The following is an 18,021-nucleotide window of genomic DNA, read 5'->3' as shown; positions in this document are numbered from 1 at the left end:
ATTTGCAGCCTCATTGTGCCCACCTGTATCATCAGTGCCCATCTGCAGCCTCACTGTGCCCACCTGTATCATCAGTGCCCATCTGCAGCCTCGCTGTGTCCATCTGCAGCTGCATTGTGCCCATATGCAGCCTCACTGTGCCCATTTGCAGCCTCACTGTGCCCATCTGCACCCTCACTGTGTCCATCTGCAGCCTCACTGTGCCCCTTTGCAGCCTCATTGTTCCCATCTGCAGCCTCACTGTGCCCTCTGCAGCTATACCTTTAATTACTAAAACAGCAGGTGTCTCCTGCTATGTCATGCAGTCTGTTTGGCGGCCGTCTATTGTAACAAAGCCCCGCCTCCTCCTCGCCTGTGATAGACGGAACACTGATACAGTTTTCCAGCATTAGCGTTCCGTTTGTCATGGACGAGGAGGAGGCAGGGCTTTGTTACAATGGACGGCCGCCAAACAGACTGCATGACACAGCGGGAGAGACCCACTGTTTTAGTAATCAAATATACAGCTGCAGATGGACACCCTCACTCGAGTATAAGCCGAGGGGGGGTTTTCAGCCTAAAAATGTGCTGAAAAACTCAGCTTATACTCGAATATATATAGGGTAATTATAAACTTTCTATTATTTTTATTACATACCTTATTTTAGATCCAATGATATCATCACTGGGTGTCTGTGATGGTCTATGCAATGTAGGCAGACCATGGCTGGTGAAAGGGGCTGGCAGGGTGCAATACATAGCTTCCTCAAAACTGGGGGATCGCTCCTGCTGTGCTATTGTATTCTCATGGCTTAAGACTGTGCATAGCTCCCAACTGTCCTTGATTTGGAAGAAAGTCCCTCTGTCCCTCCTCATTTGTCCCTCATTTTGGTCTGATCCATATAGTTGTATATAAAATGCACTTTTTCTCTTTCAAAAAGTGTTTCCCAGTGCTAAACCTTTCATCCAATTTCTAAATTGCTGCATTTGTAAATTTCAAAATTTCAAAAGAAATAATAGTGGTTAAAAAAAAAAAAAAGCACTTGTGGGTTTAACAAATATTTTTTTCTTTGTTTAGTTCTCCTTTAGTTCTGTCTACATACTTTTGCTAATAGGTGCAACACTTGGGAGGTATGAGCTATGGAATGCTACTACTTGTCACCATTGGGAAGCCAGCCCTGAGAAATGCCATGCAGTCATTGCTGGAGTGAATGTAGATAGGAAATGGCTGCAGAAGGGCTGTGGGAGATCAGCAGCACTGAGATGTTACCAATTAAAAAAAATAAAAAAATAAATGATGCCATTCCTTATAGACTACATGTGCTTTAAAGCTGAACTCCGAGTACAAAAATTTTCACTTAACCTCCCTGGCGGTATGATTATGTCATATTTTTGAATCTCAAAGCGGTACATTGTTTTGCACAAAATTTATCGTTTTATATTGTAGGCCTGTAAGGAATAACACACTTAAATCTGTCCAAACAAGAGTCTAGTAGATATCCCGGGTATGATAAATATTGAAACACAAAATCATAAATTATAATATAATAAATAACTATAAATAATTATAAAAAGTAATAGTATAACAACAAAATAAATTTCCCCACAATTCACTATCGCTCAATTCTACAAGTGTTCTAATTTACTATCGCTATTTTCTGGCTGGTCTAAAACCACTTTTAACATAGAGGGACACTTTTTGGTTGCCATGGATAATCTCAAGTTTCCAGGCAGAAAGATCAGTATATGTAATATAAAACTACATGCAGGGCACCTGACAAAGCATTAGGGACAAAAGCAGGGCTCAAGTCCTGCGGGAACGCATCGGAACGGAGTTCCTGTACTTTTTCCACAACAGGAACTCAGTTCCCCTTAGCAGCCGTGTCCTGCAAGACTTTGAAGTATGCGAGCTGTGTGGCAGGTGCTACACCAACTTAGCTCGCAATAGTAAGTGCCGCACACCTGACCATTCAGGCATTGCCAGTAGGGGGCCCCATGACAGCTTCCGCTTCAATCTACCTGTCAATCACAGCTAGCTGACGGGTAGATCAGGTCCCTGCTGCTAAGAGATTGTTTTTAGTCAGACCTCTCGTGATGCGCTCCTCCCCGCCAGCCCCTTCTGATTTTCTGTCCCCCCCCCCCCCCCAGTCTCCAGCATACCTGCTCTGTGTGTCCCGCTGAATCCACCCCCCCCCCCCCCTTTATCTTCAGTGCTATATGATGAAAGAACCCAGAGGAGGAGCACAGCTATTCTCCTGACAGGACATGCAGGGAGAGAGGTGAGCTGAGGGAGGAACATCAGTTTGAGGTGGTAAGCTGAGCACAATACCTGCAAAGTTTAATGCCAGGAGGGAAGTTTATGTGGAAATATCTGAAGGGTTGGAATAGCAACGAGTGTGTGTTGGAGCCCTGCAGAGTTTGCAGCCCCCCAAGCTAACATACATCTCCTAAGCAGGAACACATCACTATCTCCCCAAGCATTTTGTCCAGATAATGTGCAGTTAATTTATGACCTTTCCGTTTAACCCTGTGTTATCCAAACTCTGTTCAATGAAAAGTGTAAACTCACCACATAAATACTCTATATACAAAATTACACTCCCCAATAAAGATCAGAACATGATGTTCACATTTGCATGGAAGCACAGTTGAACAAATGCTGATTATTCAGAGAATTACCGTATTTATGTTTATTTAGGATTGTTTTTTTTATGTACTAACAATTAAGCTTCATACACACAATACGAAAATTGGATGAAAAATACCAGTTTTGAAGTGTTCGTGCATATAAGCGCTTGCAGGGAACAAAACCCAGCACACAGAGAAATCAGTCGGGTGGAGGACACAACCCACAGACACAGCGGGGGGACATCACAGGATCCTGGGGACAAGGTAAGTAACTTGGACCAGGATCCTGAGATGCGATCACGAGTGTGGCTCGGGGGTACCGCTAATGGTACTGAAATCTAACAACGAGCCACACTCGGGAAAACTGCCAGGGAGGTTAAATATATTGCTCAATAGCCACAAAGGATATAAATCCACTTTGAGTACCCCAAATGCCTTTGCAGATTGTGCTGTACATGTCCTGTGCAGAGAGCAGAGCTGCAGTTCCCACCCACTACAGGCTGCCTGCAGAAGAAGACAGGAGGGGGCAGAGACAAGACTAGACAAGACCAGTCACCCTTCACAAGGAGAGAGAGCATCAATAACTGGTCTTTATTACAGTAAAAGCCTCACACTGGGCTCAATTCACTAAGACCTCTTTCACACTGGAGGCCTAAATGCTCTAACACTGGGGCGCTGCGCTGGCAGGACATTAAAAAAAGTCCTGCAAGCAGCATCTTTGGGGTGGAGGAAATGAATGGACAGCACTGCTGAAGCGCCTGCAATGTGCTCCAACAGTGGTGCTACACTGGTGCTATTAACCCTTTCTTTGGCCGCTAGCTGGGGTTAAAAGAGCACCGCTAGTGGCTGAAAGGCATCGTTAAAACGACAGTAAAGTACCGATAAAACTAGCGGTGCTTCACAACTAATGGGGCCTCACTAGTAATGTGAAAGGGCTCTAAAGTATATTGCATTAGATAAGTGGATCTTGTGACAATTTTTTTCCAGTTATTTCGTGTGATATTCAAAATGTCAATTCATTGTTAGTTTATGTGGTATTTACTGCACTAGTAAAAAATGCACAGTAAATACCACATAAACTGACTCTAAAGTAAATTCACAAATCAAAATAAATCCATTTATTGAATAAGGCATGGTCTAACCATGCCTTATTCAAGGAATATATTCAATTAGTGCTGCTTGTTAACCGGTTCCCGAGCATCGCACGCCGATGTACCTCGGCAGAATGGCATGGGCAGGCATATTGGCGTACAAGTATGTCCAATCTTTGATGCCACCCTGCCATCGTGAGCACGCTACCGGTGGAGCGCTCGCATGCCGGTCGGGACCCCCGTGAGTCCGGTCGCGGGTCCCGCGGACTCAATCGTCGCGGGCATATCCACGATCGTCTCACGGGGTGGCTGAACGGAGAAATGCCATTGTAAACAGCATTTCCCCATTCTGCCTAGCAACTAGTAACGCTGATCTCTGCTCCATGTGATTGGAGCAGAGATCAGTGTTCACTAAATGAAAGCCCAGCCCCCCACAATTAGTAACACACCCCTAGGAACACTTAACCCCTACACTGCCACCCACTGGTTAACCCCTTCACTGCCAGTTTCATTTGCACAGGAATCACTGCATTTGTATAGCAGTAATATGAAAAACAGTGCAGCGCTTAATGTATAACACGTGACTGAATATAGTGAAACAATAAATCAGGGAAAAAAACTTTCAAAGATAATGTTTCCAAAAAGTAAAACATCAATGATAAACAATACACATGTGCATATTGTGCAATAAACAAAAATTGGCTATTGAACCAAAAAAAGGGTCAAAAAAAAAATAAAAAAAACACTTTTAGAAGGACAAAAAATAATTGTTTAAACTACAGCTTAGTGCTGTGAAGCACAACCTTGTGATTAAGTGAGAAAAACAAACAACAAAATTGAAAAATAAATCAAAACAAATCCCATGCTTTGGATAAATGAAGTGATTTACAAGGCCCCATAAATGTGAAGATATAAGTTCTTTAGATGGAACGTGAATGGAACTTTAAAGTTGAACGTGAATGAAACTTTAAAATTGGTCCCAGGTGTCACTGGTATAGGTGCTTGACCACGTAAAATCTTTCACTCTACAGTTTAAGTAAGTAGTAAAGGCTTACCAGAGCCACCTTTAGTGTGCGCAAATACGAACTCCCCAAATGTTGGGATCGGACAAGATCGTTCCTCCGACGCTCCTCGTGTGGATGGATGACTCGAATCACCTTTCCGGATAGGAAGGTAAAGAATGACCCACACCTTCGGGTGTTCCTTGAACGTCGTCCGTTCCGGTCCGTTCGAGAAATGTTGGCGTGTCACCAAATGGATGAGAAAGGAAAAAACGCCCAATCGTGTAATAAAGTCTAAAACATATGTACTTTATTTTCCAACCAAATAGGCGTTGAAAGATACAAATGACTCAATGGAGTCGTATAAAATTGAACAAAAAAAATGCTAGCAAAAATGTAAAATAAAGCGGATAAAATTAGCACGAGGTGTAGACGTATCTACGTATCTTAGGGTAGATACGTCTACACCTCGTGCTAATTTTATCCGCTTTATTTTACATTTTTGCTAGCATTTTTTTCGTTCAATTTTATACGACTCCATTGAGTCATTTGTATCTTTCAACGCCTATTTGGTTGGAAAATAAAGTACATATGTTTTAGACTTTATTACACGATTGGGCGTTTTTTCCTTTCTCATCCATTTGGTGACACGCCAACATTTCTCGAACGGACCGGAACGGACGACGTTCAAGGAACACCCGAAGGTGTGGGTCATTCTTTACCTTCCTATCCGGAAAGGTGATTCGAGTCATCCATCCACACGAGGAGTGTCGGAGGAACGATCTTGTCCGATCCCAACATTTGGGGAGTTCGTATTTGCGCACACTAAAGGTGGCTCTGGTAAGCCTTTACTACTTACTTAAACTGTAGAGTGAAAGATTTTACGTGGTCAAGCACCTATACCAGTGACACCTGGGACCAATTTTAAAGTTTCATTCACGTTCAACTTTAAAGTTCCATTCACGTTCCATCTAAAGAACTTATATCTTCACATTTATGGGGCCTTGTAAATCACTTCATTTATCCAAAGCATGGGATTTGTTTTGATTTATTTTTCAATTTTGTTGTTTGTTTTTCTCACTTAATCACAAGGTTGTGCTTCACAGCACTAAGCTGTAGTTTAAACAATTATTTTTTGTCCTTCTAAAAGTGTTTTTTTTTTTTTTGACCCTTTTTTTGGTTCAATAGCCAATTTTTGTTTATTGCACAATATGCACATGTATATTGTTTATCATTGATGTTTTACTTTTTGGAAACATTATCTTTGAAAGTTTTTTTCCCTGATTTATTGTTTCACTATATTCAGTCACGTGTTATACATTAAGCGCTGCACTGTTTTTCATATTTCTGTTAGTTGGACCTAGTATCTGGTTTCTTGTGCTCAGCTGCTATTTTCTTAATTGTTTTTTCCCATATCAATTATTTTTTTACCAAGCGCAAGTTTCACTCCTCTTATTTGTATAGCAGTGATTGCTGTATAAATGACAATGGTCCCAAAAATGTGTCAAAAATGTCCGATGTGTCCGCCATAATGTCGCAGTCACAATAAAAATCACTGATCGCTGCCATTACTAGTAAAAGAAAAATGATTAATAAAAATGCCATAAAACTATCCCCTATTTTGTAAACGCTATAACTTTTGCGCAAACCAATCAATAATCGCTTATTGTGTTTTTTTTACAAAAAATATGTAGAAGAATACGTATCGGCCTAAACTGAGGGAAAAAATATGTTTTTCTATATATTTTTGGGGGATATTTATTATAACAAAAAGTAAAAAATAATGCGTTTTTTTCAAAATTGTCGCACTCTTTTTGTTTATAGCGTAAAAAAAAAACGCAGAGGCGATCAAATACCACCAAAAGAAATTTCTATTTGTGGGGAAAAAAGCACGTCAATTTTGTTTGGGAGCCACGTCGCACGACCGCGCAATTGTCAGTTAAAGCGACGCAGTGCCGGATCGCAAAAAGTGGTCTGGACTTTGACCAGCAAAATGGTCCGGGGCTGAAGTGGTTTAAGAACCGGCACCTGCTGACATCCTTAACAACCAGTAAATAGTATGGTTGTTAAGGAGCAGGCAGTCCTTAACATGACTCATCTGCTGTCAGTGGGTTTTCCACTGACAGAAGAATGTATACAATTTTTTTCCTCACCAAGTGGCTCCACCCCTTAGTTTATTTAGCAGTCCCCCGCCGCTAAATAAACTAAGCCATGGGGCCACTCCACGACATCACCGGATTACCCCACCCCTTATGATGTCACTGGCCCAGGCATACCCCAATCGGTGACATCATAAGGGGACAGGGTCAGACCACAGAACTGGCTAAAAGACCAAATTTAGAGAGTAGTGGTCAATGATTCTTACTCTGAATGGTCTAAGGTTATCAGTGGTGTACCCTAAGGTTCAGTGCTGGGACCCTTACTTTTTAATAACTTTATAAATGATATAGGGTCTTGGATTAAAAGTACCATTTCAGCCATTGCAGATGACACCAAGCTATGCAGTACAATAACGTCCTTACAGGATGTCTCCAACTTACAAACCAACACCAATGCACGGTTTCATTGGTCAATTATGTTGCAGATGAGGTTTATTGTTGATAAATGAAAAGTTATACACTTGGGGGGCTAAGAATATGCATGCATCATACATGCTAGGGGGAGTACAACTGGGGGGATCCGTAGTGGAGAAGGATCTGGGGGTTTTGGTAGATCATAAGCTCAATAATAGCATGCAATGGCAAGCTGCAGTTTCCAAAGCGAGCAAAGTCCTTTCTTGTATTATATGCAATTCAGTTTTGGGCACCGGTATTTAAAAAGGATATGGGGAAACTGGAGAAAGCACAGAGAAGTTCAACCAAACTGATAAGAGGCATGGAGGAGCTCAGTTATGAGGAAAGATTAGAGGAACTGAATTTATTCTCTCTTAAGAAGAGGAGAACAAGGGGGGATATGATCACCATGTACAAATATATAAGGTGTCCATATAGTGAATTCGGTGTTGAGTTATTTACTGTAGCCTCCCTGGCGGTATTCCTGAGCCAGACTCAGGATCGCATTGCTGGATCCATGGAGGGGTTTACTTACCTTGGCCCCTGGATCCAGCGATGTCTCCCCGCTGTGATCAGCGATGTCTCGCTTGGTCTGTCACAGTGCCGAGCTCCATTCCCTGCGAACATTGCGACGCACGAGGATGGAGTTCGGCGCCAAATTCAAAAAGTAAAAAACACAGTATAGATACAGTATACTCTAATCTTACAGATTACAGTACTGTATCAAATAATTACACATCTCCTTTGCCCCTAGTGGTTTGTCCAGTGTCCTGCATGCAGTTTTATATTATAAATACTGTTCTTTATGCCAGGAAACTGGAGATTGTCCATAGCAACCAAAAAATGTCAGTTTACATCAAAAGTGGCTATAGATCAGGCAGAAAACAGCGATAATAAATTAGAATCACTCGCAGAATTGAGCGGTAGTAATTTGTGGGGAAATTCGTCATCATACACTAAAAGTAATGACAGCGACAATTCTGCAACTCAGCACATTTCAGAGTTTTTAATTTGATTACATTATTCAATCATTTTTATTATTATTATATTATTATATTATATTATTATTTGATTATTTGTTATAATTATTTATAGTTATTTATTTTAATATATATATATATATATATATATATATATATATATATATATATATATATATATATATATATATATATATTATAATATAATTTATGATTTCATACTTCAAATTTTATCATACCCGGGATGTCTATTAGACTCTGGTTTGGATGGATTTAAGTGAATTATTTCTAAGAATTACAGGCCTACAATATAAAACGCCAAATTTCCATGCAAAATAATTGTACCACTTTCGGCACCTAAAATCCGACTGCGTCTTATCGGACCGTGTCGTCAGATGATCCGACTGTGTGTGGTATGCATCGGACTGATTCCATCCGAATCTCCGTCCGACCCAATTTTCCAACATGTTGGAAATATTTCCCGACCAACTGGGCCGGTCGGACCTAATCCAATCATGTGTAGAGCATTTTGATCGGACCAAGTGCAACGCATGCTCACATTCAAATTCCGACACGGAGTCGCTCGTTCAGGTAAAACTACTGCTCGTAAGCGATATAGCACATTCGTAACGCTGCAATGTTAAAAAATCATTCATCAAGCGCATTCTCTTGATCTTTAACAATGCTGCAAGAACGAACTTCTTTTGATGCTCATAGTCACACATACTTCTCCCGAACGGATTTCATTACTCTTTTTTAACCATTTCAGCAATACAATTTTAGTTTGTGTCACATCTACACAATGTTTGATTTGTTTTTTTATTTTTTGGATGTTTTTATGGGGGGGATTCCCTAAAAATCTCCTTTAACCACTTCCCACCCGGCCAATGCACATATACGGCCGGGTGGGAGCCGTCTACTCCTGATAGGACGTTCAGGAACGTCCATCAGGAGGAGCGGGATTGCGCGCGCGCGTGCCCGCGCAGAGGCGCGATCCCGATGCGCCCGTGTCACCGGGACACGGCGCATCTCAGATCGGCAGGAGGGCTCTGTGATTGGCCCTCCTGATCACATGACGGCCGTGTCCTATCACGGCCGTCATGTGATGTAAACAAACAGCCGGTTGCTAGGCAATCGGCTCCTCCTCTCCTCACACAGAAGTCATCGCTGAGGAGAGGAGAGCAGATTGCTGCAGCCGGCTGATGATCAGTGAGTATGAGCTGTTTTTTACAGCTTTTTACTCACTGATCTTCAGTCTAGTGTAAACACACAACACACCACACAGTGTAAACACAGTCCCCACATATGTCCCCATAACACACATGTCCCCAAAACATACATGTCCCCAAAAAATAAAAACACATGTCCCTAATAATAAAAACATGTCCCCCACATATGTCCCACTAAAATCACTTGTCCCAATGATTATGTGCACACATATGTACGTGATCACCTGCACACATATGTACATGATCATTTGCGTACATATGTCCGTGATCACACAAACCAATTATTATACACTTAACGGAATTTTTTTTACCAAAAACATGTAGCAGAATACATTTTGGCTTAAATTTATGACAAAATTTGATTTTATTGGATTTCTTTTAAAATAGAAAAAAGAAAATATTGTTTTTTTTCCAAATTTCCGCTTTTTTGCGCTTATATCGCAAAAAATAAAAAACGGAGTCGTGAATAAATACCACCAAAATAAATCTCTATTTGTGCAAACAAAATGATAAAAATGTAATTTGGGTACAGTGTAGCATGACCGCGCAATTGTCACTGAAAGCGCTAGAGCGATGAAAGCTGAAAATTGGGCTGGGAAGGAAGGGAGCGAAAGTGCCCTGTATTGTAGTGGTTAAAGACACTTTGCTCATTTCTCCTTATTTTATTTTTTTGGGGTGTAAACTTACAACAACAACATTATTGTATTTTTTATATTTTCTTTTTTAATCTACAGGAGGTTGTTTAGTGTTGGTACCCCTTGTTATTTAGTTCACTTTGTATTTTGGAAATGTACCTGCCTGCTCACAAATAAGCTGTACTTTTTGAAGGAAAACACATTACACAAGTATTTCATCAAACAAAAATAAAATGTATTTTGTTTGCTCGAAAATAAAACTAGGAACGCAGCACTGGAGAAACTTCTTAACTTTGGTGGCCTGAGGAGTAGATATCTCAGGGTGAGAGAAGTCTGCTCCCGAAGTCCTAGAGAGCAGGAAATTCAGATGCCATTTCTGTCCCCAGGATGGTGATCTTCAAGAGGCTGCATCTTCTGGCACACCAGACTCAACCCAGGCCATCACTCTCTGGTCTTCCTTTGGGACTTCCCACCAGGCATCATTCCAGGCTGTGGCTGGGCTCCTGTAGCTGGGGCAGGAGAAGGAGGGCGTTGGTGGACCTCCTGGCTGCCACTTGCCACAGCCTCCCCCCGACTGAGGTCATGCTGTGTATGAAAAGGGGACATAGTTTTAGTTTTTTGATCATCAATCACAACATGTTGTGCTCCTGGCTTTTGCTAATTGAATGTTACCAAATAGAACAGACTATCATTCTGACACCAGCATTTTTCTTTCCCGACCCAATCATTTTTGGTCACTACTGTCTATTGAGATGTAAACCACTTGGAGAAATCTCAACTTACTGATCAATAAGAACATCTAGTTAACATCATTAAATGTAACACAAGAAATATGTTCAACAATGCAATACCTGTCTCAAGCTGGGTCCCACCACATGGTGCTGCCTGGAAGACCCAGGTTGGACATCAGAAGCCTCAGCTGGGGGTGAAGGATGCCTTGGAGGAAGCCTGGAGAGTGGTGGCCTGAGTGGTGGCCTGGGTACCCCTTGGTCTACCAGAAAATGCAGCCTGTCAAAGTGCACCATCCTGGGGTAATAAACAGCATCTGGATCTCCTGCTCTCAAGGACTCCAGGTGCTTGTTTCTCTCCCTGAAATATGTAAGCTTCATGGCCACAATTTTGCGATTCAGATAGGTCATGTCTGCCATGGGGACCCTGATCTGCACCAAAGCAAGCAGTTTCTCCAGTGCTGCGTTCCTCTTTGATCTGTCATTATAAAACTTGTTGTGGAACTGCCACAGGCAGGGCATCTCCATGTAGAGTTCGAGGAATAGCCCCATAAAGTTGGCATTGTTGAATGGGTCCATTTTGTCTGCAAGACACAACACAAGACAAACCCTCAAATACTAATAACGCAATTAAAATCCCTCCTAATCTTGCCCCAACATCGGCCTAGATAGAAGCAGTCTAGTCTAGTGAAGCACCAAGTTAAAAATGTTACCTTCGTTTCCACGTTCGCCGCGTCCGTGACTCACACTCTCCTCCCAGATCGTACGGACGATACACATGTGTGGCGTTTTATATACAGTGTGCATGCGTGAAACTCCGCCCGCCCCTGACGTTCTTTCCAGACTATTCCCCGCCCCTTCACTTCCCACGCAGTGGGGAGAGCACATGGCAGAGAGAACGCAGGTGCGCACTAATAGTTCCACTAACGAGGAGGAGGGTGAGGAAAGCCCGGAGCCTGAAACGTCCCGATCCAGGAAGACAAGATTTAAGGCCTCAAATATGTCTTTTGGAGAGATGTTGGAGATGGTCGACATATTGAACAGGACCGACTATGATGGGAAGTATGGACCTTACCCAAACCCAAATATCAGAAAGGCCAAAATCATGAATAAAGTTGTGAAGAGTCTTCTGAAGAATTTTGGGGTACACCGATCCAAGGATCAACTGAGAAAACGCTGGTCAGACCTGAAACTGAGGGAGCACGAGCAGTACCTAAGGATCAAGCGTATTCTTAAAAAAAGTAAGTAGTTGTCGTGTGTTCATATGATTATTCTTGCTTGCATACATGCTCCATGTGCTTTGATTTCATGTTGTGCATTTTAAAATGGCCACTTTCAAGGTCATGGTTTCGTTCGTTCGTATGAAACATCGTTCTGCAGGGAAGTATTCCTGGCCCCAATAATGTTCTCACCTTGTAACTCGGCCCAAAAACACAATTGTACAACACTTCCAAGCAATGTTTCGGATTCCTATTTCTGCCCTCTGTGTGCTAATTAATCTTTGTTTACATTCTTATAGGGGAGAGAAGACTCAGCAAGTATGAGGACACCAGGGACCATGAGGACACCAGGGACCACACCCCTCCCAAAGAAGGGCAACTTCCAAAAGAAGAAACAGAGGAGCAGGAGCAGGAGCAGGAGGAGGAGGAGGAAGGAGAGATCCTGGAGGTTGGCCAAATTGTCACCACAACAGGTGAGTGTCGGAGAACACAGCTTCCGGTAAGCTCATCAATGTACATCACCATATTTGGATTACATGGTGTGTTTGTTTGCTTTGTTTTCTAGGTGATGTGGAGGAAGATTCCCGTTTTACCAGTGAAAGTGCCCAGATCTTGATCGGGGAGATAATGGAGTGCTATAGGGATTTGGAAATTGTACAACAAAACATCAATGATGTTAAAAATAAAATGAAAAACAGCATTGATGTTTTGGGGAGAGTGTGAAAAATAAAAAACTAGATTTTTGCTTTTTAACATAAAAATGTTGTTATTTTGCATAATTAAAAATTTGGAAGATGCACAGAGTGTGTAAACATGCGCTATCTCCCATCATGGGGGATCAATGTACATGTTTTGTGGAAAGTGTCTGAGATGAAGGGGTTGCAGCCCCAAAGCATGTACAATTGATCCCCCATGATGGGAGTTAGCACATGTTGACACACTGTGTGCATCTTCCAAATTTGGATTTTTCAGGGGTCACACCCCATGTGATGAAGGCAATATCAGCCCAGTTTGTACATACTCATGTCTGATATTGTCTTCACTTTTCCAAGTTGAACTTTGTAAGTTCCTGTGTTCTGTATTTTACGCTTTGATACATGCCTGTTTACACAAAAAAAACAAGTAAAACAAAAATATGATTAAACTCGGTTTTGGATACCCAAAATATCTTGGTTTGTTGTAAAAAACCTTTAATAAACGCACATATGAATGTGCTTGTATTAAAAAGTTGAATTCTCAACAATGTGTGGCTTCCTTTTTCATTGGGCTTAAAATGTATTTGTAGTCAAATTTGAGTTTGTGCTGAGAAGGAGTGCGATTTAACCACTACAGCCCCGGACCAATAAGCACCTTAAGGACCAGAGGTCTTTTTCCAATTTCGCACTGCGCTGCTTTAACTGGTAATTGCGCGGTCATGCAATATTGCACCCAAACGAAATTTGCGTCCTTTTCTTCCCACAAATAGAGCTTTCTTTTGATGGTATTTGATTGCCTCTGCGATTTTAATTTTTTGCGATATAAATGGAAAAAGAGCGAAAATTTTGAAAAAAAAAGATATTTTCTTCTTTTTGTTATAAGAAAAATCGAATAAACTAAATTTTAGTCATACATTGAGGGCAACATTTATTCAGCCACATGTCTTTAGTAAAAAAAATGTCAATAAGCGTATATTTTTTGGTTTGCGCAAAAGTTATAGCGTCTACAAACTAGAGTACATTTTCTGGAATTTACACAGCTTTTCATTTATGACTGCCTATCTCAGTTCTTGAGGTGCTAAAATGGCAGGGCAGTACAAACCCCCCCCAAATGACCCCATTTGGGAAATTAGACACCCCAAGGAAATTGCTGACGGGTATGTTGAGCCCATTGAATATTTATTTTTTTGTCCTAAGGGATTGAATAATGACAAAAAAATAAATAAAAAATTTACAAAAAGTTGTCACTAAATGATATGCTATGGGCATATGTGAAATGACACCCCAAAATACATTCTGCTGCTTCTCCTGAGTACAGGGATACCACATGTGTGGGACTTTTTGGGAGCCTAGCCGCGTACGGGACCCCGAAATCCAAGCACCGCCTTCAGGATTTCTAAGGGCATACATTTTTTATTTTACTCCTCACTACCTATCACTACCTATCACAGTTTTGAAGGCCATAAAATGCCAAGATGGCACAAAACCCCCCCAAATGACCCCATTTTGGAAAGTAGACACCCCAAGCTATTTGCTGAGGGCCATGTTGAGACCATTGAATATTTTTTTTTTTGTCCCAAGGGATTGAATAATGACAAAATGACATAATGACATAATTTTCCAAATTTGCGGTCTTTTTACGTTTATATCGCAAAAAATAAAAATCGCAGAGTCAGTCAAATACCTTTAAAAGAAAGCTCTATTTGTGGGAAAAAAAGGACGCAAATTTTGTTTGCTTACAACATTGCATGACCGTGCAATTACCAGTTAAAGCAGCGCAGTGCCAAATTGTAAAAAGACCTCTGGTCATTGACCAGCAAAATGGTCCGGTCTGAAAGTGGTTAAGTGGTTAATAAAGGCAACTCCACTTTGCACTCCAAGTGCAGTTTCAGGTGTACTTTTGCAGTGGACTTGTAGTGCATAGTGGGTGTGCCTTTAGTAAAAAGCACCCACAGTGATGTGTAAATTTGGACAATCATGCCATTTTCCTGCCATGGTGCTGAAAAGGAGCATGATTTTGATCAGTAATGCACTACACATTAGTTAACAAAAAGAAGGTGTGTGTGTAGCAGACCCACAACATAATAATATTATCTGAAGAAGAGACTGGCCCCTCATCTCGCTCTGAACTTCGGTTTGCACTGTTGGTGAAAAAGGCACAACTTGACGAAAAATGCCAAAGCGGGAGGCCACAGTCTGCCTTTCCTGTGGCGTTGAAGGACACTGTGTAGTGACACAAGAAAAAAAACTAGTAATTTGACAAATCAACATTGCATGCAGATTAGACACCCACTTTTTTTGACAAAATTACTATAACATTTTTTGAAATTAGTATTTAAAGCCTAAAGTATAAGGTCCCCTTATGAGAGTCATAACCCCCCCCCCAACCCCCCCTCCCCCATCTGATGGGCCCTTGCTAAAAAATGAGGGGGGATGTTTAGGACAGGTAACGCTCTACACTTGATTGAGAGCTGAATGCCTAAATAATGTGTGATACTTTGTGAAGCCCCTCCTTAGTTACACTATTGGCAGCCCACCGGACAGGTAAGAAGTGTCATAATAACAAAATGGAAGGACATTTTGACATTCTGCTATTACATAGCAAGAAAATTAATGTGTTTAAAAAATAAAAATAGCATTTGAAAGTATTGAGGCAGGCCCTTACACTACATGCTTTGGTGAATTTGTCCATAAATGTGATCATGATAAAGGTATTTAGAGTGTGTATTGGGTTGGGTCAAGTCATCAGACAGAAGATTGCTATCAGCTGAGGTAGCAGTTGGGGAGAAGGGGGTTCCTAATGAGTTTGGCACAACTCCAAAAAAACAAAAAAAGGTCACTTTGCATGAATTGAAGCACACACATTACATTTGTAGAGATTTTAGGGGGTGTTTAGGGGAAAGCAATACTATGGAGCTGACAAAAGACATTGTTAAGTGACTAGACTATAGTTTTAGGGGCCAAGAAGAGCATGGTGGGGAAGTTAGTGAGGCAAATCTGCATGAGGACAAAGGGGCAGAGCATATGAATTAGAGCATATTGCAATGATGGTAATTAAGAAATGCAAGACATTAGCAATCATGAAATACATAGAATGTGATGTTTAAGGCTAAAACTTAGTATAATATAGTCCTTCTTCAGGAGATGAATTATGGCAGAACAGATCTCTGGAATAATGATCCCCAGAGCCTGGGGGGAGATGCCTGTAGAGAAATTGAGGTCCTGAAGGCTTCTCCCTGTCGCCAAGTAGAGCAACGTGGTGATGAGCCTCTGCTCCGGAGTGATGGCTTGCCACATGCAGGTATCCTGCCTGGTGATATAAGGGGTGAGCAAAGCCAGCAGACAGTGAAAAACGGGGTCCGTCATCCTGAGAATAATCCAGAAATGATCAGGATTATTCTCGCGGATCTCAGGGAGCAAAGGCATGTGGGAGAACTGGTGACGCTGGCAACCAATTCTTGGTCCACAAACACCTCCCCTCCCTGTTCATGGACTGGGCTTGTGTCAAAGTCAAAGTAAGAACCCCTGCACAGCACAAACTGTACGATGAGTACGTAGACGAAACATGTTTGGAAAACGGTCGGCTGGTCAGAACGGACATCAGAAAACACCGATAAACAGCAAGGCCTGAAAGGACGACCTGAATAGCAGAAGCAAGCAGACAATAAAAAATGCCTTTCAAAGCGTACTATACCAAGATATAGTCCACAATGAGAAGCAAATACTTAATGACTGCACGCACTGATTATCAGATACGCAAAGACAAGCACAAACTAAAGAGCGGTAGCGATCTGAATCACTAATCTGAAAAGCGCGAATTGTCTCTCACCAAACTTCTACTAAAACACGAGATCAGCAGAAGGAGCCCAAAGGGTGCCGGACGTGGTGCTGAACTTCCTTTTTCTAGTCCCGCCGTACACGGCTTACGTCACCGCATTCTTGGCAACCGCTAAATCAGACAACTTGGCCCGACCGTGTGTATGCAACAGTTTCGGACACAATCCGTCGGACTAAATCCGACGGGCAAAATCAGACGGATTTGGTTGCCAAAATCTCCGACCGTGTGTACGTGGGCTAAGAGCTGTGAAAATGTGAAATAGACTCCCTCCAGAGGTAGGTCTGGCTCGCTCAATAGATTGCTTTAAAAAAAATGGATTATTTCCTAAATGTACATAATATAACTGGCTACTGACATTTATAGGTAATGTTGATCCAGATAATATCTGTTTGTCTCTTGGGGGGATCAGGAGCACATTTTATTGGGGTTTTTTGCCTTCCTCTGGATCAATTGTGGGTATAGGATTGGGTATATGAGATTGTTTGTTTGTTTTTTTCCTCTTGGTTGAACTAGAATAGGGATGAGCCGAACACCCCCCGGTTCGGTTCGCACCAGAACTTTCGAACGGACCCCAAATTCGTACGAACGTTAGAACCCCATTGAAGTCTATGGGACTCAAACGTTCGAAATTAAAAGTGCTAATTTTAACGGCTAATATGCAAGATACTGTCCTAAAAAGGGTTTGGGGACCTGGCTCCTGCCCCAGGGGACATGGGTCAATGCAAAAAAAAGTTTTAAAAACGTCCGTTTTGGCGGGAGCACTGATTTTAATGATGATTAAAGTGGAAAAAAAAGTGAAATATTCCTTTAAATATGGTGCCTGGGGGGTGTCTGTAGTATGCCTGTGAAGTGCCATGTGTTTCCCGTGTTTAGAACAGTCCCTGCACAAAATGACATTTAACGGAAATAACGTCATTTAAAGCTGCTTGCGGTTTTAATGTTATATCTGGTTCCTGCAATATGGTTGAAAATCATTGAGAAAAATGGCATGGGTAGCCCTCCCTGCCCATTACCAGCCCCTTTGGGTCTTGTACGCATATTAAGGGGAACCCCGTACCCATATTAAAAAAAGGAAATGCGTGTGGCCCCCAGGCCCTATATACTCAGAACAGCAGTATACAGGTGGTGCAAACAAGACAGGGACTGTGTAGGTTTGTTGTGTTAAGTTGAATCTGTTTGTAATTTTCAACTGGTACATTTTTAAAGTGTAGCTCCAGTCAAAAAAAATTTTTTTAAGCTTTTTGGAAAACATAGGGAAGGGTTATCACCCCTGTATAATTTGTTTTGTCGTCCATCTTTTTTCATCTCACTTGCTGTTGTCTCCTTCCGTTTGCAAGTAGGAGATGTTTGTAAGTTGGATGTTTGAAAGTAGGGGCCTGCCCTATATGCTCTGCAGAAATGGCGGAACAAGGTGTTGGTTTTGCCACAACATTGTAAGCCCTCAA

Source organism: Lithobates pipiens, unplaced genomic scaffold (genome assembly GCF_037356315.1).
Source record: "Lithobates pipiens isolate NorthernLeopardFrog02 unplaced genomic scaffold, aLitPip1_a1.2 Scaffold_25, whole genome shotgun sequence".
NCBI classification, from domain to species: Eukaryota; Metazoa; Chordata; class Amphibia; order Anura; family Ranidae; genus Lithobates; species Lithobates pipiens.
This window is presented reverse-complemented; position numbering follows the sequence as displayed.